Source organism: Oxyura jamaicensis, chromosome 2 (assembly GCF_011077185.1).
Source record: "Oxyura jamaicensis isolate SHBP4307 breed ruddy duck chromosome 2, BPBGC_Ojam_1.0, whole genome shotgun sequence".
Taxonomy (NCBI): domain Eukaryota; kingdom Metazoa; phylum Chordata; class Aves; order Anseriformes; family Anatidae; genus Oxyura; species Oxyura jamaicensis.
Genome location: NC_048894.1, coordinates 51,450,675 through 51,474,988, shown reverse-complemented (window position 1 = coordinate 51,474,988; position 24,314 = coordinate 51,450,675). Strand labels below are relative to the sequence as shown.

The 24,314-nt window shown below is 43.8% G+C and overlaps 2 long non-coding RNA genes across 3 annotated transcripts in view; one reads left to right on the top strand and one right to left on the bottom strand.

Moving 5' to 3' along the window:
- Positions 1–21,649, top strand: part of LOC118162447 — a 67,308-nt gene extending 45,659 nt beyond the window's left edge. For both annotated transcript variants that reach the window (XR_004748458.1, XR_004748457.1), the window contains exon 3: positions 19,707–21,649. This is a non-coding gene — a long non-coding RNA (uncharacterized LOC118162447). The remainder of the gene's footprint in view (positions 1–19,706) is intronic.
- Positions 1,161–19,373, bottom strand: LOC118162445. Its single transcript, XR_004748455.1, has 3 exons — positions 18,839–19,373; positions 16,987–17,089; positions 1,161–2,291 (listed from the first exon to the last, which is right to left on the bottom strand). It is a non-coding gene; the product is annotated as an uncharacterized LOC118162445 (long non-coding RNA).
- Positions 21,650–24,314: the final 2,665 nt, after the last annotated feature.

Genomic DNA, 24,314 nt, shown 5'->3' with positions numbered 1-24,314 from the left:
TTATAATTTGGCACCTGAAAATTGCAGCCATTTTCTCTGTCGGGTTAACATACCAGTCTTGAAGCTGTGGGAACCACTGGCCTGCTGGAACACAGCTGTGGTGAATGGGCAAGTTTGCTGTTCGCATGTTTTAGGTGTTTTTTGTTTGTGTTTTTGTTTTTCCTCTCCCCAGTGGAATTTGAAGGTATAAAAATGTTATTTTCTTCTGAGATTTCTTTCCTGCTTGTGCTTGATCTTACCAGCCTGTGCATGATAATTGTGCATGGAAGTCTGAGCACCGTGAAAGATTTACTGTTTTGGCGTTATGTGATCTTGAGCCAATACATGTGATGAGCAGTTGGAAAGAAAAGCATTAAAAACAACTGTAAAGAGAAGTGAACTTTTTTTTTCTTCTTCTAAAAAACGTGCGCGTGACTTTGCATTGGCTGGCTTTCCCATCTGCCCCAGCACATGCATGCAGCAGGCCCTCTGCTTTTCAGAAGGAAGTGAAATAGGTGTAATATTTTGCCGTGAGTCAATGTCTGCAATTGCAAGTTTCATTCCCTAGAGGACATTGCCCATGTAGGACTGCACAGTCGCACAGCAAGGTGCGGTGGAGAGCTAGACTGGTAGCAATCTGCCCCTCTCCCAGCTGGATGAATAGTGCGCTGCTGAACCCAGGATGACTTGGCTACGTTGCTTCTGGGCCAGAGACACTTGCTTCAGACTGCCCCAAAACATGGAAGAGGTGGACACACAACTGCCTATGTCCAGAAAGGTCTCTGTCAGGCACTGCCTGAATGCGTACAGACAAGCACTGCTCAGGATGTGAACGCCTATGCACCGCAATATCTGGTCCTTGTTATTCCCCTGTATGTTTTCTCTCAAGGCAAAAACATCAGCTGCTGATGATACCCTCTAGAAGACTTTCTCTGCAACCTCACTCTGTGGGTCATCTGTGTTTCTATTTCCTTTTTGCTTACTTTCTTCTCCTCTCCTCCAGTTTTGTTTGTATGGTTCAGCACTGCATGGCGGTGTTTCCCTCAGCCCCAGATATGTGACAACATTGGGCGAGATCAATAGCCTGTTCTCCTCATCACCCTCTTTCTGAAAGGAGACAGCAGTGTGTGCTCTAAGGAGTTTAAGGACAGTGCAAAAGTGGGGATAGAATCCGATTGGAGTTAATTTTGTCTATAGAGACAACTTAGAGTTTAGATTACCTATAATGAAGAAAATAATCTAGTTTAACTCTCTGGCCAATTATTTATCAGTCTTATTGCTGTCACAAAAAATAAGTATCTCTTTCTAGGTTGTCTGTGTTATATATTTACTTAGGCAAAATATTGACCATTCTGATCCCCAAATAACTTTCCTAAGCTGTCTGTAGTGATAGTTAATGGGAAAACTGTCAAAGTTAGTACTGAGCTGTGAGTTTTGTCTTTGTGAGAAAACCGCTGCCATTTGTTCAAAGATTTTCCTCTAAATTTATGAACTTAAACAAGTGCACAACACTCTTCAGACAGCTCAGTTCATTTGAAATCAGGCTTATATCAATTTAGATTGGGCAGACAAGAATCAATATGAGCTGTCATCCATGCTGGCCAATGTTAAATTGAACTGAAAGTGACCACACTGTGGTTTACAGTAGTTTAATCACTGTTTTTAAAAATAACTTACATTAGGATTATGTGACCACCCTGTAAAGAAAGGGCTTTGCTTTACTCCTAGTCATAGTGCCTGTGGGTTTTAGCTGAAAAAACAGCACCACCACCGAGCGATTTTTTTGCTTTCTCCCGTGGTACACATCTCTGTCAAGACCTTTCTATTTTATAGATGGTACAACACAGCATTGTGTTGTAGCTTATGCTGGCTCCAAGTGAGGTAGCTCCAGGACTGCATGAAGTGTGATGCCTTCTATTGTGGTATGTCCAGCCTAAGTAAGGGGGCAATTTCTGACCTAAAAGGTACAGCTAGGTAGGGCTGTGGGGTGCATGGCAGCTGAGACATATGTGACATGAGGAAATGTGGTTGAGGATTTAACCCCATTCTTGCTGACCTCCCATTTTCTGCTGCTGACTGCTGGGCTTTGGGTAGGAACCATAGGATCTATGGCTACCTGACACCATTCCCTATGGCACAGACTAAACTCAGAGCCTCCTGGAACAAGTGGAAAATCCCCACAGAGCTTCCTCCCTAACTGCAGACAGGCTTCTGGAGGAGGCTTCTTTCTTCTGAATGGTGTATAGGGGGTTGACTGTCGAGTGTTTGGCTATTTTACAAAATCTCTTCAAATTCCAATATGCAGAACAGACCTAAAAAGCAAAATAAGGATTGGCTTGCCTATGAATAAATTATACCCAGGACCCCAAAATTTGCAGTCTTGTAGGAAATGGGGGAGCTTGACCTATGTCTAATGTCCCTGCTGCCTACGGTGTTATTACAAAGAACCAACACCCCGCTACCTCCAAATGTACCAAAGCAGAAAAAAACAACAGCAACCTTACTTATAGCAGGCCTGTGCTGAGTATCTAACTTCCTTGGAAATGAATCTGGACAATTTCCCAGATAACATATCTGTCCCTCTAATTCCTATCTCAAGGATGAAGTTGATCAGAGAAGAACTGTAGAGGACTGGTGAGTTATTCTCACTGTTTATCAGGGTAGCACCTGGAGGTGATCTGATCTTCCCGCCTCCTCAAAAAAATAAATCTGTCTTCCCTTGGCTAGCTCACAAATCTGCACTCAAACCCTTCTGTGCCAAACATGTGCAGGTGTACAGTATGTGTGTTACTACGGAGCCATCTGCAGCCTCCCCTGCATGGCAGTTGTTTTACTTCGGAGTTCCTTTCCCGACCAAATGGAAGTCCGCAGAACAGTTTCAATAGCACAAATTAAGAAACTAATGCTTTCTCACAGTGAAATCAGCTTTGCCTGAGCTCACGTTGCAGGAACAGGAGATTTTCTCTCATCCTGCTTGTCTTACTAAAGGAAATACAGACAGGCAGAGGAGATGATATCGCAGGGTCCACCTTTATTCCCCACAAGGGGCATTTATTGCACAGACAGTCCTACTGAAGGGAAGCAAATCCCAGTATTAATTTGTACTGGGAGGGTTTTGGCCATCTGGTCAAAGCATCATGATCTGACAGCGCTGAGGAGGAGCTCAGCCCCAGACCTGGCCCCATCAGCAGAACCACCCTGACCTCAAGGTCCCACTGAGCATCTACAGCCAGAGGGATGGAGGCATCCCACCTTCCCACCCCTCTCCCAGAAAGCACTGCCTTCTCCCCAAACTAAGCCATTCCCCACCTCCAGCCCCCTCAGATCACAGGCAGCTCAGCACTGCTGTGATCCAACAGTGCAGTCCCTGTGTTTGCAAGGGAGGGAAGGCGGCAGCATGTCCATGAAACCGGGAACATCACCATTTCCAGCTCTTGTTCCAGTTGGTGCAGCAGAAAACAGCAGTTTGCCCTCCTGTCTTCCGTAAACCTCAAGGAGCTGCCAGCCAACATGCTGAGCTGGTGAAATTGATGGCTGACTAGATGAACAAAAGAGCACTTTGGGGACCTCCCCCTCGTCTGTCATTCACCAATGTTGTCCTCCCCTTGACTTCTGTGGGCTTCCCAGGGAGCCAGCTGTTCCCCACACGCAGGTCTGCAGCTATGTTGCGTTTGAGAGCGTGGGCACAGCTGTGAGTGCTGAACCAGAAACAGGTAGAGAACGTGTCCTAGTGCCAGCAGGAGGTAGTGTGGATGACATGTAATCTGGAGGCTTCCCAACACATCTAGGCACTTCTGCCTGATGCAGCTTTGGCCCCCAAAGCTGTGCCCAGCTGAACACAGGGGTTCTACACACAAGGTGTTCCTTAAAAATAAATAAATAAATAAAAATACCGACAAGCTTTCAGCCCTACTGGGCATATTCATTGTGTAACATTTTCAGAGATCTCTTCTCAAGAAAAGGCAAGTAGAAACTTGCCTCTCTTTATAGTTCCTCCTATTTCTCCAGCCCCATTGACTCAAGCCAGCCCATTGCCTCTTTGCAGAAGCACACTCTGCCTGTGTCCATACCTGGCCAGGCCCACAAACAGAGGTGGGAGTTGTGACTGGATGAACAAATGAGTGTCTAACTGCTTCAAAATAAATGTGAGCTGAACGTAGTCCATTTCTGCTCCTCGGGATTTCAAGAGCTTGTTTTGCTTGTGCATTTTTCATGCCCCTCCCCGCATGGCATATATTTTAGCAGGAGAAACAAAAGGATGGGTTAGACCATATCCTCTGATGAAAACAAAGAAGTTTGGGACATGTAAATTGATGTATCAGCCAGAGAAACACCAGCTCACTTTTCTGGATTGAAGGCAGAACGTTTCAAGTTTAGAAGTAAGTCACACAGCAAAGGTGTGCTTTCCCAGAGTCTGAAATATCCCCCCTCCTGCCCCATTTACTGAGGTCTTCCCTTATAGGTGTCACTTAAATAATCTGATGAGCATAATATTTAATGTAAGTAGCCAAATTTTCTACATAAGCTTGAGTTGCAATGAGCAGTATACTGCACTGGTAGAAACTACTGTCTGTGTTTGCTGAAATAATGGGGGGAGCCTCCAGCAGTGCCTCTGGTAAGTGGAGGAATTAGCCCTTTGCTTCTCCAAATGCTTACATCTCCAAGTGCCTGCATCTCTGATAAAGTCAAAGGCATCTCCAGTTCTGAGAAGGTACTTGAAGTTTCTTTGGTCCTAGATTGTATTCTTTCATCTTTTCCCCCTTTCTTGCCTTTTCTACCCCCCTTCCCCCCCCCCCCCCCTTTTTTTTCCTTTTTATTTTTTATTTTTATTTTTCTGAGCTTTCTCTTGCATGTTTAGTGCCAAAACACAAACAGAAACAAGAAAAAGAACAAAACCAACCCCAAACTGGCATTCAATTATTATAGGAAGTTTTTGTAAATGCATTTTTTAAAGTTTTGGTGTGTGTTCCTTTTACTAAAAAGATTTACTAATCCCACTGGAATGACAATGATTCGGAAGCTAGCAGTTCAAAGTTATTCAAAGAAATAATTAGCAATCTTAGCCAGCTCTTAGAAAAAAAAAAAAACTGTTTAGGCCAAATCCTCCTGCTAAAAACTTTCTAGTGACTTATTGTGTCTGCAGCTCAGACACAGCCTGACCTTGGATAGATATTGTATCCACCATTCCTCTCTACAGGCAAGCAATCATTAATCTAGTGTAAACATCAATATTTTTGTAAAATATAACCTCCCTCCAGAATCACTTTATGACTCTGTGATTTACAAAGCCTTAAACTTAGTTAAAATGACCACATACATTGTTTATGGCTTAATTTTGTAGCTCTTTGCCCGCAACAATAAAGTGTTATTCACACAGAACTTCTTAACTGTCCTTGGCTCTGCCTCGACAGGGAACACACCCTCTGCAAGGCAGAGATGCAAGAGTAAACATTTGGCAGGGGTAGGTACCTTTCCGACCTGCTCCCTTTCTACATGGTCAGGGCTCTTATTTTAGCCAAGTTGTTGTATTCCTTCCAACAAACCTGAACGCTCTGCTGTCTGGCTGACATCAATCTGGCAGTGTCCACGGGAGTGATGTCAGTGTCACTCTCACCGAGAGGAACTGTCCGTAAAAGTGAGCAGTGGCATCAGTTTCCAAACAGACTGAGCACTATGCCTCGTCTTACAAATAAAGCACTTCTCAAACTGAGAGTTGTCAAAGTGCCTATCTTCCAGGGTCTTATGTGGGTTTTGTTTTCGTTTTTAAATGAACTACAGTCAAAGCATTGATATACGTGCATGCTGAATACAAGATCCTCTACCGAAATGAGTCTTTCCTTCCAGCCTTCCTGTGGAGATGGTCTTACTTGCATGTACAGAAGAAACCAGCCTGGGATCAAGAATTTTTATCATTACCTGGGAAATTTCCTCTTTTTGAGTCTTAAGGGTGGAAGATAGCCATTCCTTTTTTGGGGGGACCACATTTCTGTATTCTGCAAAAGGCAGGAACCAAGAGGTTAGCAACACTTGGGAATCCAAAGCATTATTTTAATGGAAGAAGTGATCAAATTAGCCAAAGAAACCTAACTGGGACAGATGCCATCTCCACTGATCAGTTTGCAATTTTCTACCACAGAAAGAGCACAGAGGACAGTGAATACTGACAAAAGAGCATTCCTTTCCAAGCTAACTGCTTTTGAGATGAATGTCAGCTCCTTACCTTGTAATGAGACATATCTATAAATCCTTTATGCGAGAGGTTAATAGGAGCTGGCAGTCTCTGAATCGTGCAGTTCGCTCAGTGCTACAAGGAAGGAACCACAGGCAGCACATCAGCAGAGATGTGCCTAAGTACCAGGAGTCAAAACTGGTATCCTCCGCTACGTGATTAGATGGGACTTTTGATATATGCTGGAGCAGAACAGCTGACAGATAGCTATGTGGAGGTGGCAAGATCTTACATATAGTGTCTAAAACTGAGCTATCCTAATAGCTGCATATGTTTTTTAAGAAGTCATAGAAACCTGCAGCCAACAACTGTAATGAATTCAGGGTGTATTTTAATGGAAATCTCAAGAAGGAATGTAATTAGATGAAGTCAATTAGGCTGCTTGGGGATTTCTAGCTGCTGTTGTTGCTATCTGGGAACCCTAATAGGACGATTAGGATTAACTGAAATCAGCCTGATTGATTAGGGCATATAAACCTGCATATGCCAAATTCCAGGGGGACAGTGTGCTGGAGCTTGAATCCATCTGGAGCTATGAGTCAGGAGGATGAGTTTACTCTGCTGGCCTTGGAGAAGGCGACAGATCAAGACTAGATACGTGCAATATAAGCAAAGCCAAGCGGTGACACAAAAAGGCTGCTAGGGAAAGGACTGATTTTATCTGTTGTGGCACTGTGTGTGAAGGCCATCCAGTCTATCCTGAGGAAGTGAGAGTAATACTAAGCAGATACTGTCCTTAAATAATAATAATAAAAAAGCAATGTGTCTACTACGTCTTCTTTGTACTTCTTTTTAGGTTCGAGTCCTTACTCGGTATGGCTGTGAAATTTCCCAGCATGTTGGGATCTTGTTATGTTTGCAGTTCCGTTAGTTCCCGAGCCAAATTTGCACATGTGAATTTAAAAGTGCATGAAAAAACTGTCAGCGAGTAAATCCTGATGTTTCTGTGTCACGGTGTCAAGCACACAAATGCTTATTTGCATACATTTAAAATCCAGTCTCTGCTGTGCACGGGAACCCCACCTGCAACCTGCTTTCCTGGCTGCATTTGTTGTGGAGAAAGATCCTTATGGCCGCTAAAGAGTTTCAGGAATAAAGGCTGGAGCGGGGCGTGTGTGTGTGTGTATGTGTGTGTGTGTGGGGGGGGGAAACCAGCCCTCTGCTATTCAGAGAAGCCGCTCTAAAGCAAAGTAAAGCAGTCCAGGCAGGAGCCTGAGGGATCTGATCCCAGTCATTACCACTCATGCGAGGGAGAGGATATGTCAAGGGTAGGGAACATCTTGGGGGACCTGCAATATGGTAACTCACTTTCAGCTAAGTGGAGAACAACAGCTTTAGCTGTACAGTTTAATAACAGGCTAGGCCACTTTGTGCGCCGGCAGGGCTGTTAATGCACAGTAGTCTGCCTTTCATTGTTAGGAGAGGAACCCTGCGGTTCCCATTTGACAGCCAGGAGTAAAATTATTTTGCCACTAACATTTCTCTTCAGCGTGAGGCTGTGGGGTTGTGCATTGCACTCATCCTGCCCGCAGCCCCCTGCACCTGCAGCTCCCTCCTTACAACACAGGAAGGTTCCCATGGGCTTGGCCGCCAGGGATTTTGCTTTCCTCCTGTGGCTCCCATGCTATTCAGCTCTATTTGGGTGGCATACCCGCCTGTGTACCATGGCTGCCAGCTGTGGAGTGCTGTGCAGCATCCTGGAGTGCCTCCAATGGTATTTTGAACAATTAGTAACCAGCCCGGCATGATCATATCCTAATGAATTACTGAACTGTTTTCTTCTGGTTGAACACTGGGCTAAATCCTGAAAGAAAGTGGACACCTGCAGATTGTATTGGCCAAGACCTGTCAGTGAGAATTTGTGTGTGTTAGGACCAGAGGACCTGCCTCAACCCTTCCCAAGTATGTCCTATATTGACTTTAATATCGTTAATTTCTCTTGCCATTTCAGACAGCATGCTTCACACAAGCATCACATAGCTATTCAAAGAAACAGGGGCTCCATCATAACGCCGAATGCCACAATCACTAAATGGCACTTTTCATAGTTACCTGTTGACCCGTGAAAGCATTTTGCTTCCATTAACTGGGCTTTATTAGGAAATGATGGGGAGCAGACGATTCTTCCCAGTACTGCCACCTTGCCCATATTATTAATAATCCAGCTCAAGTATTCACAAAGCCAGTGTAAATCTTCCAAGAGAAAAGCCATTAGCAAAAGTAGATTATTCAGTGAAAAAAAGTCCACATTTATCCAATCTTTTTTGCATCTCTTTCTCAGTTTTTCTGCATCTCTATCAACATATTAATTTGGATGGTTGTAAAAATGCTACTGTGACCACTTGAAATCATCTTAATGAAAGCATTTGCTTCATTGAAAAATATTACATATCATATATAATGTTTTTAACAATGATCTTAACATACATTTTAGGAAAAAATAGGAAAAGAAATCTCATGAATTCTGCTCAGGTCAGAATTATTTTACTATTTCCCCCCAACAAGTCAAGGATCTTTTCTCCCCTTTCATAAACGTTTCATACCTATGGGTCAGACTTTGTGGTAGGTGTAATTGTACAGGTAATACTTTCAGCGACAGATCACCTCTGACAGCAGATACTGGTGTTTTTTGTCTATAAATAAACTGGTTATAATTGACTGGGGCATCTGCTAACAGACATGTTCTTCTTTGTGATGTTTTTGTGTGTGTGTGAGTATATTAAATCCTTTTAATAATTTAGTTTTTGTCAAATTGTTTTATTGTACCTGGCTTACAGGAAGATTTCTTTCATATCAGAAATGGTTCAACTGTTCACTTTTTAAATTCTAGTTTTAAAAACTAAAATCACCATATTTCATGTAGTTAATGTTATTTTTCTTCACAAATAATCCCAGTATCCAGAAAATCCTGGATAAGGAAGAGATACTGCAGCCAGCACTTGCTTCTATCGCTAGACCATTTCACAGCTTATTTCATTTGCTGTAAGTTTTCACAAGATTCGATAGAAAGTCTGAGAGACTTGGGGGGAAAATACAGATATTTTTTTTTTAACATAGTGGCATTTGACCAAACAGGAGGGAGGAGGAGAGGTAATGTGAAAGTCGAAAGTGTAACAGAGGCTAGAAATTCTTGAACAGATGTAGCAGGTGTAAACATGTTTCCTTATTTTGGTTCCTGGATTTAACATCCTCCTACAAGACTTCCATGTGCTCAGGAAAAGAGGTTATATGTGCAGATGGCAAACTGCTAAAATGCCCAGAAGGTTCAAACTCATCTGTGCTTGTGAAGACAGGGAGGATTTGCCGTCGTCTGACTCACAGGTGTTTGGAGTGCTCTGCATTAGAGGCAGGTTCTACAGTGCTGCTCTGCTCGAGCAGATGCCTTGGGTCGCACGTTGGACGCGTGCAGGCTCTTTTTCTCCTGATGTCCAAGTGGCTAAGAACATTAGGAGAGCTCCCTGGAGCAAGGAGGTGGGGAGAGACTTTTTGGCATGTGGTCCACACAGCCATTACAAATTGAGGCTCTGGGCTGTTGCTGTCCCTGGGCTGCTGCTCTCTCTTCCTGACACATTGCACTGCCTCGGGTCACTGCCTCGCTGCTTGCCTGCCCATTGTAGTTTTGATCATACATTCCCTTTTGGCACAGAACAATTATTTTCTGCATTCTGCTAGGTCCTCTTCCTGTTTTCCATGGCCAGCACAGGAGCGAAAAGAAGCAGGTGTCTTAAACGCTTGGCTGGCGTGCCGGAATGGGGATGCACCGGGGACAGCTCTGGCTGTGCGAGCACTGCTCACAACGCACTCGTCCCAGCCTCGCTCAGCGTGGGTAAGCAGCAAGAAAGCACTCGGAAAGCACCCGCCTCGAAAAGCCATGCTTGTTATTAATAACAAATGTACCTGTCAGGCGTTGCTTGTAGGGAAGGATGGTGATATCACCACCAGGGGGGCCAAGGATGGGCGCTGCCTTGGCAGGTTTGCCCTCAGCCCATCACTGCCCTCTGGACTCCACTCAGGCCATCCCACCTGCCTCCCTGTGATGTGACAGAGCTTGTGGCTCTGTGTCTGAGGCCAGATCCTCAGCTCATGTGAATCAGTTGTGTCAGCTGAACAGCTGGCCTTACACACACCAGCCAGCCTGCACCAGCACCCCTCCAAATCTGGTGCAGGGTCAAGGTGAGCCTGGGTGCACCACCCTGAAGAGCAGCTGGCTCCATCCAAATCTAGAAGAGATGTCAGCTGTGCTGAGAAATAGTCAAGGTACCCACTGTTTCCTCCCCCCTGTGTCCCTCCAGTTTTGCCAAGATCTTAAGTTGCTACCAAATCCATCTGCTGGACTTACACACTAGGAAGGGGATGAACAGCAAGGTGGCAAATTTTGTGGGTGATGCTATGTTATTTATAGTAATAAAAACATGACACATGACAAAAACATGGTCTCATGATACTGAGTAATTGGGTGATAAAACGAAGGCGAAAATGCAGGATAGATCTGTGTACTGTAGTGCCAAGGGGAAAAGCAGAAAACAGGGCGCTAGACTGGCTGTAACCACTCTGAAAAGATATCCTGGAAGTCTGTGAAACCTAGATATATTTAAGAAAATGTCAGATCCATCTTTGGTGTTCAAAAAAGCAAATCAAATTTTAGCAATTATTATGGAAGGAGCAAAACCAAAACCACTGCCATGCATTGATATAAATGTCTCTGATATGCCTGCATCCTGAATGCTGTGTCGTTCAAGTCCACTAGCTTGAACATGGTATGTGGGAACTAGAGAAAGGTCCAGGCTGTGGGAGAGCTTCTGTATCTGAATTTCTAAATAGATTGGGAGTATCTGCCTGGAAAATGGAAGAGTGAGTGGGATATGAGAGAAGCCTGTAAAATCATGAATGGTTTGGAGAAGTCAAATGGGGAATGATTGTAATTGACTCTCATAACACAAGAACTAGGAGCATTGGATGAAATTATTAGGTGGCCTGTTCAAAACAAACAAAACAAGGGCTCTTCTTTAAACCCTGCTTTGCTGGAGCGTGCCACTAATTGTCACAGGATGCTGCAATGTCAAAAATTGATACGGGTTCAGAAAACAATTACACAAATTCATGGAAGCAAAAATCCATCAAGGGCTATTAAATTTAAAGATACCACATCTGGCTCAGGGAAGTCCCTGAGCCACAGCTTGCTGGAGTTTGGGACAGTGTGCCAGGGAACTATCACTGCATGCTCCCCCCCCGCTTCTGCTGTTCCCTAGGCATCATCTGGTTTTTATGCTTGAGACAGGCTGTTGGGCTGGATGGACTTGTCTCAACCAGCCTGGTTGTTCTTATTTTTGGATGCCAGGAAATCAATTTTTCCACATCCAGCCTGTCGGAAATGATTCCCTTTCTTTCATACAAGGAATTGGGTAGAATGAATTGTGAATTTGTACTCTGTTGATTACTGTATTTACGTGTAACTGGATTTGAAGTCTCAGGTAACACAGACAGTGTCCTGTGCAGTGTGATAGTGGATCTCCAAAGCAAGGCAGCAGATGTATATATTTCACTGGCTCCTAGTCCCCCCCACATGCTAATTCAGCACCTAATGCTTGGTCTTCAAGGCCAAAGTAGACAGGGGTTCACTGAATACCAGAAATCCACCTCTCAAAAATCTCTGAGACACACTTTGAGGTCCCACTTTGTGGGACTGGGGCTAGCTGCAGAAGTTTGTGAAAGCCTAAGGAAAAACCCCTACTGACCAGGGAAAAAGTCTTCAGAAGGCAAGGGTACAACTCATGCCCAGTCCACCAGAAGACAGAGATCAGTGCACCCAGGTACAACTGCAACCATTTCATGTGTTCAGCTTTCTGTGGCTCTAAAAACCACAAAGGACCAATCTCTGAGTTTTTTTTACAGCTAAATCACACATCGTCTTTTCACTGCAAGTGGCTGAGGTGCAGTTTGAGTGCAGCAGCTCATTTCCAGTGCTTGAGGCGCCATTGCGGCAACCAGACCATGATGGCCTTTTTTACTTGTTAGCAGCAGCACAGCTGCAGAGCCCCCTGATCCGGCACCTCACAGGCCTGCAGAGCTCACAGAGCACTGAGCAACTTGTGGGATGATCCTATTAATCAACTTTCTACAGGAAACTGCGTAAGAACTAATGGGTCCCGTGTGCTGGTAGCTATAGTGTGTGTCAGCTATGGTTATTCCAGAGTCTTCTGCCTTTCAAGGCGGGATGTGCATGCCACGATTACTGCTGAATTTCAGTAATTCATTAATACTGCTGTTGATGCTGCATCAGGGGCTGGTTTGTGACAGTGCCTCTGAAACTCACGGCCCCCTGAGGGCCTTGTGTTCCCCAGCCCTTACCCCCCACTCCCACCTGCGGCCTTCTTGGGCAGTAAGCCCCTTCCCGGGCGCTACCTGGTGCCTACAACCCCCCTGAAGGACCGGTGCCTGCAGTTATTTTCATTTATTTTTAAACTGACGCAGCCACGGGCCTCCCCAGGCTGAGGCGAGGCCGCTCCGCGGCGGTCTCCCGGCAACGCCGCCTCCCGCTCCCCGCCGCCCCTAGGGGGAGCCCGGCGGCCGCTGGCCGCTGTATGCCGGGGGGGGGCGGCGGGCGCCATTAGCACGGGCAGGGGGGCGGCGGGGCATGGAGGGCAGGGAGGGGGTGTGCGGGGAAAGCTCCGCTTCAGCCTCCTCGAACCAACCCAACCCAAATGTCGCTACTCGCCAGCGGTTTCCAGCACACTGTTTTCACCGGGGGGGTTATGCCGTTGTGCTCTGCGTTGAGCTGCTTATTGCTGAGGGTGAAGTAGGGGTGACACCGGGGAATCTAAAGAGCGTTTCAGTTTTGTGAGGGGCTGTTGTTGGCTTTGTTTTCCTAAAAAGAGCTTGCAGGCTGAATCGCTGCACGTGTTCAGTCAGTTCTGGCCCCACCATTGGGGGGTAGGTGGGTAAATAGGATGTGTAAATTTTCAGGTATTAGTAGCTGAAGCGTGCACTAGGAGTACTGGAGGAGACCTTGTTTTGTGCTTAGGCAACTACAAGCCAGTGCTTGGCTCTGGGCAGAACAGAATGAGTGGAGTATATATATATATATATAAAAAAGTGATCCATCTGATCTGTCGATTTATGTTTTCTCAGAAGTTTCGCTGGGACTGAATTCTCCTAGTCCTACATGTTGGCACTGGCATTGACACGTTCAAGGGCATGGAGGTACTATAGAAAGGAGATGGAAGGGATGCAGACACGGGACAGCTACACGTGCAGAGGGCTGTTTTGCTGTGGCACAACTGTCTCACTCCTCCTGCTTCATTGTTCACGGTCAGTGTTGGAAAAGGGAGTTTTCCCATGGCTGACAGACAGGCATCCTGAAGAGCCTCAAAGGGGCAAAGCACACATATAGAGCATCGCCAGACTGGCGTTACGAAAACGCAGCTGTCACTGGCAAGCAGGGGCAAAGAAATCCTTTCTCCAGCTATTTAACTTTCTTGCAATAAACTTCAGTATGTGGATGTTACAAATTCATGCAGCATTTGTGCTGACGTTTTGATCTGGCTCCACAGATTCAGCCCATCCCATCTCACCACAGCTATCTTGATCTGGCAGTGCTATCCCCATTAAGAAGAAGTCCATATTTCTGATCCAAAGGCTGCTGCAGGCCATGGCAGAGCACGCATATCCACCAGGAAGCTACATCCCTGCAAGGATGCTCCTTCCACTAAACACGGTAGCTTCTCAAGCATGTGTGACTACTATTGATACAGCAACATAAACTGGATTAGGCCAGCACTGGTGGTTTCTTGGTTCAGCGGGCTAGATTATGTAGCCTGGAGATCAATATTCAGCTGAGGAGCAGTATCTTCTACCTGAAAGATGGTATTTTCTTAAAGATGCTAATTTGATTAAGTATCCCCTTGCCTTAGCCCCAAGGAGAAGTGATCCTTTCTGCAATATTCCATTCTGTCTGGCATACCTCTACTCACCTGTCACACAGCTACAGTTCTGGTGACAGTAGGAGAGCGTGAACGTTCCCTACCTTTGGCCAAGTGTGCCGCTGATGATCACGTCGGAGTGCTTTCAGAACAAACTCCAATCATCAGCAGACAAGTTACAATCAAGGTTTTCTTTCCATCCTCAGCCCCACTGCAGGTTTGAGTAGTGCATCATTAAAATGATTGGATAACGGATTCATCCACAATGCTGAAATTAAACTTGACCTGTCTAATCATATCATAAATAGCAATTGGAGGGTATGTTTTAATTCAGCTGTCAACCACAGATCCCATCTAAAATGTGTTGGCGTTGGGGAAACAGTTGTTATTGGTGAGAAGAGGGGGAATATTGATGGAAAAGGTGTGTAGAACATAAAGATGCACGTTTCTTGTTCCTGAATATATTGGCATGAGCATTACAAGAAGTTACCAAGGAAAGCATTTATTATTAGGTAAAATTCCAGGCAGTGCACTTGACTGTGACTGTCTTTAAGATCACTGCATCCTACTTGCTGTCAAAAGACTATGGAGTTAACAAAATATTTGAAAAAAAAAAAAAATTGCCAAAAAATGTCTGGGAGCCATCATGTTCACAGAAGGGGAAAGTAATACGGACCTTTGGTGGATCCTGCTGCATGGACAGGGTGCCTCATTTCTTATGGAAGAACTTCTACACCAACCTACAGCACATCCTTGGTAATTGCCGGCTGCTCTCGATCTCTTCATTAAACAAGAGGTAGGGTAAAGCAGTTTATTCCCTCTTGCACTCTTCCTAAGGGCTAGCAGTGTGTAATTTGGCAGTTACTGTACAGTATATGGCCCTCATTTACTCCCTTTTATGTTGTTTTCCCACCCACACCCTGGAATGTCAAACTGCTTACCCGATGCTGCACTTGTTTAGAAAACTACCCAGGGAAATACATTCCCGTTTATTTGTCATCTGGGAGGACAAAGACAAGTGCTTCAGACAGGACTTTTGCAGTTGGTTTGGCATACCTTTGCAGAAGGTTAACAAGCTGGGCCTGCCCCTGTTGGTGTTTGCCAACAGTAGCAACATGGGCTGAGAGAGAGCCCCCCTCTCTGTATGTAGAGTAAGGTATAGCTGTCCCCTCTCATGTGCCACTCACGAATGGTGAGTATCGTACAAAGTTGAACAATCCTCCACAGATCTTTAGGATAGAAAAAGACGTATGAAAATACAATAATTTAATAAAGTGTCAGAACAAATAGCCTAAAAAACCTATACAGCACACAACAGTGCAATAGATACTGAATGAAACTTCTAGGCTTCTTTTAAGATGTGCAAGTTCTCTGGCACAGTGTGAGGCAGAACTGATCCATCCTGGTGGTTTGGGAGGCAGCTCACTAGAGGTCCATCACAAAATTGTGCCACACATCTTATTGTTGAAGTCTTTGCCCAGTAGTTTAGGTGTGAGAAAGTATGAAAAAACAAGTGAGATTTCAACATACTGTGGTGGTTTTTAGGGGATTCTTTTAATGTAAGCCTCGCAAAAAAGGCTTGGTAGGATGAAACAGAGATAGGAGACTGTGTCCCAGTTTCGTACAGCATCTCATAAATTCCTGTGAGTTAGAATCAGTGAATAATGCATAATAAATGCATGATTTAACATGATATGTTATTCAAAAAGGAAGCTTTAGGAATATAATTATTATTCTAGGTAACACCATAAAAACAACCAAACAAATGAAAAAACACTCCCAAAAATATGGTGGATCATGCAAGATCATCAACATGCTACTGAAAGTCTTTGTTATCTTTATAGCTGGGGAAGGTTCAGAATTTGTTTCGCTTGAAGTAATTAAAAATAAGGAAAATGCATTTCTAATCTTTTCTGAAAAAGAAAAAGAAAAAACCTTGAAAGTATGATTCAAAGCTGAGAAAGATTTTTTTTGAATTCCAATGTTCTTTTAAAAAATATTAAGTGTAATTTCTATTTAAGGATTACTCACAGTGACAGATAACAATATCCATTTAGGATAACTGTCTTTTAGTTCAGAGTGTCTCCCATTTACGTTGTAATGCTCAGACTGTCAATATTATTTCATTACAACATAAATAGGAGACATGAGTATTATAGTTGTTTTGGTACTAGATAGCAGGAGTCTTCAGAGATATGACAGTAAAATTAAACCATTTTACAACTGTTATATTATCGTATAGGTAGTAATAATGCATGCACCTTGTACTATAGTTATGAACATGTGAAGACATCATGGAAAAAGGCTTGTGTAAAACTTAGCCATTAAAATAATATTTTAAATTAGCCTTTAAAATAACATTCACATTTTAAAATGTGTCTAATAGTTGCGTTTAGGAATAACTTAGTCATAAGAAGTTTTGTGGAAAATTAATTTTTTTCCAGAACTTTATCACCAACAATTTTTGATAAAAAGTGATCCCACTAGTTCTTTCTCTGTGTGTGTTTCAAAATGAATGGGCAGTTTTCCTGATTTTCCAGGCTTCCTCCTCAAGCAGCACCAGCTGAGTTGTGGATGAAATGTTGCTGTCTCTGGTTACTGCCTTGCAGACCATGAGGGGTGCCCTGGCTGTCTCAGCAGAGAGGCTTCTACCACCACTTGTATGTTTGCTTATGGAAAAAGGCTGAGGAAAAGGCGTGCACCTAGCACAGATTTTAGGCTTCTCCTGGGCATCAGTCAAGCGTCAGTGAGCCCTAAGAATGAATCAGTGGGTTACCGTAACTCTTTCTGTCCATGTCCTAACACAGTTTTACAAAACCAAAAATCAGGTTCTACTTGTGCCCACCATTTGTGTTTCACCTATAAGACCACAGAACTATGGAGACTGTCTTTAAACCTCTGTGGGTGCCAGAGCCTTGCTGTTAGCTGCTCTCAATCACCTGTTGTCTTTGGTTATTTCACACTGAAAATAAAAAAAATATTTTAATATTTAAAATGATGACTTCTATAAAGACAGTGTATCTAGTATTTAAATTAGTGTTTTTATGACTTTAAATTTATCTTTTTTTTTTTTTTTTTTTTTTTTTAATTTCTAAAGGAAGCGCAAATCCTTGTGTGGCCAAATTACACCTACAGGCTGACAGTGGGCTTGTCTGTTGTGGTTACCTTTAACAGACCTCCCTTAGAAGTAAGCCATGGAGCAGGAATCTGCAAAATTAAGGTAAAAAACAGCACCTCACCATAATGAGACCTTACTGGAGACAGAGGATACTCAGGGGTTCCCATTTTAGGTCAAGCAGAGCTAGATTGCTGGCAAGTTACATTCAGCACAGAAATGTTACTTGTCCCATGAATTATTTAGAGTACATACTGTCTTTTCAGTATAGATATGCACAGATCTGAACTAAATAGAGCTTCAGTCACTAGGGCCTCCAAGTAACACCATGATGCAAATGTTAAGCAGTAGTCATAAGGCTCTAACTACAACTGGCTTCCCATTTGCTAGATGCACATATTCAAACCTTCTGTTCCCCGTGAACACGTTGGGCACAATGCGACAGTGCCTCACGACACAGCAAAAGTTGAGCTGAAATTTGCTAGGTATGTAATGAAACCGGGAAGTGAATGAATTTCAAGTGCAACCAATAAAAATAAGCTGCTTGTGTAAGTATTTTGAATATATTCAGTGCTAGCAAGACGAGAAATGGCATAAATCAAAAGTTAACCATTGCAGAACAAAACCTGCTGCGGACAGAGGAACTGTAACTTTATAGGCAAAATTGAATTCAGTTCCTGGAAAAATGTGCACCAAACATAGCTGTCGTGACAACCCCATTCAAAGAGCCACTCAAGATGGGAGCTTTATGGAGCTGTGAATAAAAAGCCTTCTGAAACCATAAAAGCAACACTCTGAATCTAAGGTGAAAAAGCTCTAATTTACTGCGATGTGTCACAACCTGTCAATTTATTAGCAGATGCTTCTAAATCAGGATTAGGAACAAAATATTAAAACCTTCAAAAGTGGCATAATGGAACTGTTCTGAAAAGGGAGATAAAATGTACACCAGAGGGCTGAGGTTTCTAGGACTTTTGCTAATGAACTTCAGAAGGATGCAGACAATAAATCAGATCACAAGCAGCCAATGCCAATTTTTAAAAACAGCACTTGATTTTAGGCATATGGGACTAGGAAAACTTTGCAGTGACTTTCTGTGGAAACATTTTAGTCAGGAATAGCAAAGCAAAAGAACGGGGAGCTGCTTCTGCTCTACCTTCCTTTTGTTCAGAAAGTGCAAAATGCTGTCATTAAATCAGAATTTTCCTTTCCCACAGGGGTGCGTTAATGTTTTACTTCCAAGGCCATGCCTGGTGGCAACAGGCAGCCTGTGTGGTAAGGTAAGGGGTTACAGCAGGCAGGAGGGTGATGCGAGCTGCCTGGCAGCAGTGCTGCAGGCTGGAGCCTTGCCGTGGGGCTGCTGCATGAGCCGAGGGCCATGGAGATCTTAGGGCAGGTGTGGGAAAAGAGCTGGCTGTACATACGGTGGCTGGGTAAGCAAGGGTGGGTTGCAGAGGCTGTACCAGTCTCTCACATGGACAGTGGTCACAGCTAGAGGGAGGGGATGGAGGTAGTGATTGCCCCAAATGCTGCATCTGTCCTCAGATGATGTGTAAATGTGGCTAAAAGGGTACTGTGGGGCTGGAGGCTACTTACTTCTCCCGCTGACACTCTTACACTTTGCTGACATGCTTTGGTCCATGCTGCACCCATGTGTGTCCCCTCTCCGGCAAATGCCCTAAGCCCTTCACTAAAGAGTTATTCTCATGCTCTCTGACTCAGTGAATATTCAAGCATTGCAAGCAAAGTGGAACAGATCCAAAAGGAGAGATTGAGGCAAAATGACCTCATAAGGCAATCTTCTTGCATTTAGGGCACACTTCTGAGGCTGTGGTTCAGTGATACAGTGCTCCTCCTATAGGATCAAATGCAGCCCGGATGGATTTGTATTCCAAGTGCTGACACTGGTTTTGCGCTGGTTCCAAAAATGTTGATGGGCTATCTTCAACACCCAGCTTTATGCTGACAGAAACTGCTTGTTGTCTTGCAGCCAGCAAAAGGCCAGTGCAAGGGTAAACGCAGCATAAAGACCAGCCACAAGGCAGGTTCAAGAGAAATAAACTTGTTTGTTCTCTTCCGACCTGGATCAGATTGGTACTTGTGGTACATGTACAGATTTGTACAAATTTGTGGTTGAGCAGTGGATGCAGGTGTGGCAGATGCATTCTCAAATCCTTGCTCTAGAAGTGACTGAAACAGAGAACAATTACTGTAGATGGATTGTTGAAGATACTTGCCCGAGGAGGGAGACCTTTTCTCTCTGACCCTGATCAAGTGACTGTCAGTTTATTGAAAAACTGAAGAAATTACAACACACAGTCCTGAGAATATCTATTCCCTCTTCTGTGGGGAATCGTACTAGAGCTTGTTGAACCGTTTCCTTGAAAAACAATTTTTAAAGGAAAATGATTTTATCCCCCAAATCCCTTTTTGTCGTATTCAAAATGCTTGTGTTTTTGTACAGAAGTACAAGAAAAATGGATATCCCAAACTCCATCTTCTGCTGAGGACTCAGCTGAATCAAGAACCTTAGTTTGCCCACTTCGCGCCCCGAACTGGATATTCCATGCCAAGAGCTGCTTACTGTCTCCAGTGCTTGGAGAAAGCTCGCCCCCTTTTTCAAAGACTAAACCGAATATATTCTGTTCACTGTATGCTAATTAAGCAATAATGGACACAGCAAAAGGGCATTTCCTGGGGATTAATGACTGGCTGGGTGAGTGGATGGCCTGAGACTTTTAATTAGAAGTGCAAGCTTCCTCTGTTCTGTCACAGGAACTTCCATTTAAATTAGCTTCTATTGAATTCAGAGGTTTTTCATGGCACTGAGTTCACCAGTGCTGACAGGTCCATGCCCCCCAGTTTAATGGGTGGCAAAGCACACTAGAAAGATAGCTTTCAACTGTCTCATCACTGTGAGAGTATTACTTCTACGAGTGTGTCCAAAGTTGCCCATTTGTACTGCTGGGGCTTTCAAAACAATTTTAACTGGTTCACCTGCAGTAGTGAAATTTGTTTTCAAAGTTGCAGGTGCGGGAGGTCATGTCAGAGAATCCTGTCCATTTGGAGCCTACGCTGAACCCCATCACAGCCCAACACCTACATGAAGATGGGGGGAGTGGGTAGGAGGTGGACTTATGGAAGGAATGAGAAAAAGAAAGTCTATGGAAACCAGGGATGTGTCTTGCCTAAGCACGAATAGAAGCAGCTTTTATATGTGCTGAGTGTGCCATGGCAATGGCTGTGGCATAAACCCAAGATAAAATAAAACTCCTTGATTTTGTTTCCTTAAAAGCAAAATAAAAACACAATTGTTGTGAGTTTTTGCTGTTGAAAATCCAAGATCTTTGCCTTGCCTGAGATTACGCTATATGCTACCTTTGTTCCAGTCAAAGAGTAAAGCCCTAAGGCTTTAAAGAGCTGCTGCCAAAGGCAGTATCTGTGTAGCTCAGTCAGGCCTGGGCAAGAGACCTGTTGGTCACAGCAGAAATGAGCTGGACCCACAGCAGGAACACCAGGTACCTCTGTTGGGCATGGAAGTGCCCCAGCATCTCCATCGCATGCCTGCCTGTCATTGCTGAGCTGAGACATTATTTTGGTCTTCAGCTCTTCCAGAGCTTGTACTCTATCTCCCTTTAGTACTCATTAGCAAAACAAAAGCAGGATCAGGCCCTAAATTTATGGAAATTAAATGCTGTCAAATCTGTTTAACTCCTCTAGGACTTTTTCACAACTTTATTATAGTTGCATCAGAGGCTGATTTGTTAGGAAATAGTAACATATTTTCTGCTCCCCCTCTCATAGCACTACTGTACAGAAACTGATCTGACAGGGAACAAAAATCACAGGCTGAATCAAGAAAACAAGTCATCGTGCATTTAGACTGCTAAAATACATTATTGGAAATAAATTCAGTGTTATGCTGAAAGCCAGCAATGAAATCTCATTGAAGATGGTGGGTGAGAAAGCCTCCCTTCCCTAAGGAAAAGCCTAAAAATTACCTTCTTTATGGAACATGCTCACTGCAACCCCAGGAGCCACACGTACCTACCACGCTGCACACGCCTGGCAGCTCTGAGAGATGGGGGCTGAGGCATTTCTCCAGGATCTGGCTCTAGGGACAAGGTGGCATATGATGAAACTGAGCAGTTTAGAAAGCGACAGCAGAAACATCAGAGAAGCAGACAGAGGAAGTCGCAAGGACACACCAGAGCCAGCGAGGAAAATCCTTGTAGCCTGACCCTGAGAAAAAGCTAAAAGTGAGCAAGCTTGGGTTCTGGCTCAAAAGAAGCTTGGAAGTGTGAAAAGGGAAAGCACCGCCTTTTGTTTGGACTTCTGCTGTGCCCAGAGTAACAGGACATTGTGTACATTCTTTCTAAATAAACACAAGCATATTAACAAACACAATTCACTCTCATCCGTTTGTTCTCCAAAAAGAAGCAACCTGTAGGGACCCTGAATATTGGCTAACCACCCGGTCACAGAGGGTGATATTAATAAAGGGAACTTTCTCCTCGGAACTGATTTTGTCTATTTCTGCTTCTAGTAAAAGATTTTAGTCCTGGTCTGTGATGATATTGTCATTAGCATTGTCATAGCAACTGATAAACAAGGAGAAAGCGATGTGCAACAACTTTTTTTTTTCTTTTTTCTTTTTTTTTTTTCTTTCTTTCTTTTCTTTTTTTCTTTTTTTTTTTTTAAAAAAAAAGGCAGTCCAAATGTCTTACTAACAAGTAATTTGGTGACAGAATTCAGCAAAGCGCTTGCACAGTAAACGGGTTTATCTTTAAACATAATGCTCTTTTCCATTTTAACTGAGCATAAAATTGTATCTGTAAAGGATCGGCACACAGGCAGGGCTTCATGCCTCTTGAGCAGATCCATGTGACATATGGTCTTTCCAAGCAAGTTTTATCGGCTGTGCACAGTAGCAGCAGATCTGAGCTAATGTTCCTGTGAAAACAAGTGAGGGTTTATCCAAAACTGAAGAAGGGGAGGAGAAATGCACCTTTGCCCTGCTATATAGATTAAAAAAATAATAAAAAAAAATCTTACGTCAAACTTATGACATACCACTATAAATATAACTGCTACTGGTAGTGACTAACTCCAGCACACAGGCGGAGCGAGGATGAAGGCGACTCAGTGCCCTGTTCAGTTCCCTGCCTACCAGTGATGCCCTGGGCATATTTCAGCCACAGGTCGCCCTGAAGCCCTGCATGGAGCAGGGTGGCTAATGGGGATGGGGCATCGCTGCCCAGAAGGGCTTGCCCCCAACCTATTCCCAGCACAGGTGCTGTAACCAGCATAGAGCACGTGTTGCTTCTTTCTAGATGGATCACATGAGGTGCTGAAGAGCACCTGGCCTCCCTGCTCCCAAACAGTCTGCTTCATGCTGGGAAAATGGCTGAGGACTCTTTATGTAGCAGTAGTGAAAGGCAGGATGAGCCTCGTACACAGATACACACATCTTGTGTCTATTTTAGCACAGAGATCAGGCCAAATAGTGGCCTGAAATTATTTTCAAGCTCGCTGTAACCTCAGCTGGGGACTCCTGCCCCTGACTAGTACTAGAAATAAGCCCCATAAATGAATTGGTGCTGGCACTACAAGTGGAAGAATAAGGCAAGAATTAATGGACTGTAAAACATTTCTGCTTCAAAAGGATTTTGCTATAGTAATTGTACACATACAGAACAGAAATAAACAAACATATGCTCATATGGTTATATTCCTGCATACACTTACAAACACACACATATTTATAATTATATTTATATTTACATTTAGGTATACATATGTATAAGTGCATTAAATAACAGGTAACATAGCAGGGAAAGCTGAATTGTAAAGGAACAAAGTTGGAAAAAAAATACGTGTGGCTCCATTTCTCCACAAAAGACACATGTTCAGAAAAGCTTTCAGTGTGCTTGAATGGCACTAAGATGCTTTTTTAGTTATGAGTGATTTTTCTCTCATTCTTTCAACAATTTCATATTTTGTAGCTTGAGTTCCTCAAGGTCTTCTCATCAGCAAGAATGAATTCCCTCCGTTTTGAAGTCTTTCATGGGCACTTATCTCTCCGCTGCTGTCTGTGCCTTCCTCCTATCCCCAAGTATAAGTGCCAATTTTACCTCAAATTCTTTATGAACTTCAGTGAGATTTTTGTTCTAGGTGTTCACATTTCTGTAAAGCATTTGTACAAGTTTTTTTGTTTGTTTGTTTGTTTGTTTGTTTGTTTGTTTGTTTTGGAATTGACATGAGGCTGAACATGAACGACAGAGCCAGAACCCATCTACTTACTATTAGCAGCAGATTGAAATGAACTTGCAGACAAATTGAACAATTGCAGCAACATTTCAGTTTTAGACAACTGTGATTCCACCGGGGTAATATGGAGTAGTGATGGGCAGCTGCCCTGAGGAACTGGGAAGAAACTGCATCTCCTCAAAGCATCTTTTCATCTCTGACTTTCTCTTGGGACAGGGGAACCAAGCAGAGTCACTAACTCCAGGATGGTAAAAACAGCCATAATCAAATAATTAATAAGTTGTTAATAAACAAATATTAATTGCATGCTAACATAAAACAGTGTGGTATAAATATAGCACACAAAATACTCTGCAACAAAGTAAGAAGTGCAAGGTGCTGCACCTGGGTCAGGGCAATCCCAGACATGAGCACAGACTGGGAGAAGAACTCACTGAGAGCAGCCCTGCAGAGAAGGACATGGGGGTTCTGGTGGATAAAAAGTTCGACATGAGCCAGCAGTGCGCGCTTGCAGCCCAGAAGGCCAACTGCATCCTGGGCTGCATCAGCAGAGGAGTGGCCAACAGGGGAGGGAGGTGATTGTCCCCCTCTGCTCTGCTGTTGTGAGGCCCCACCTGGAGTGCTGTGTCCAGGTCTGGGGCCACCAGCACAAGAAGGATGTGGGGCTGTTAGAGCAGGTACAGAGGAGGGCCAGGAAGTTAATCAGAGGGCTGGAGCACCTCTCCTGTGAAGAAAGGCTGAGAGAGTTGGGGCTGTTCAGCCTGCAGAAGAGAAGGCTCTGGGAAGGCATCACTGCAGCTTT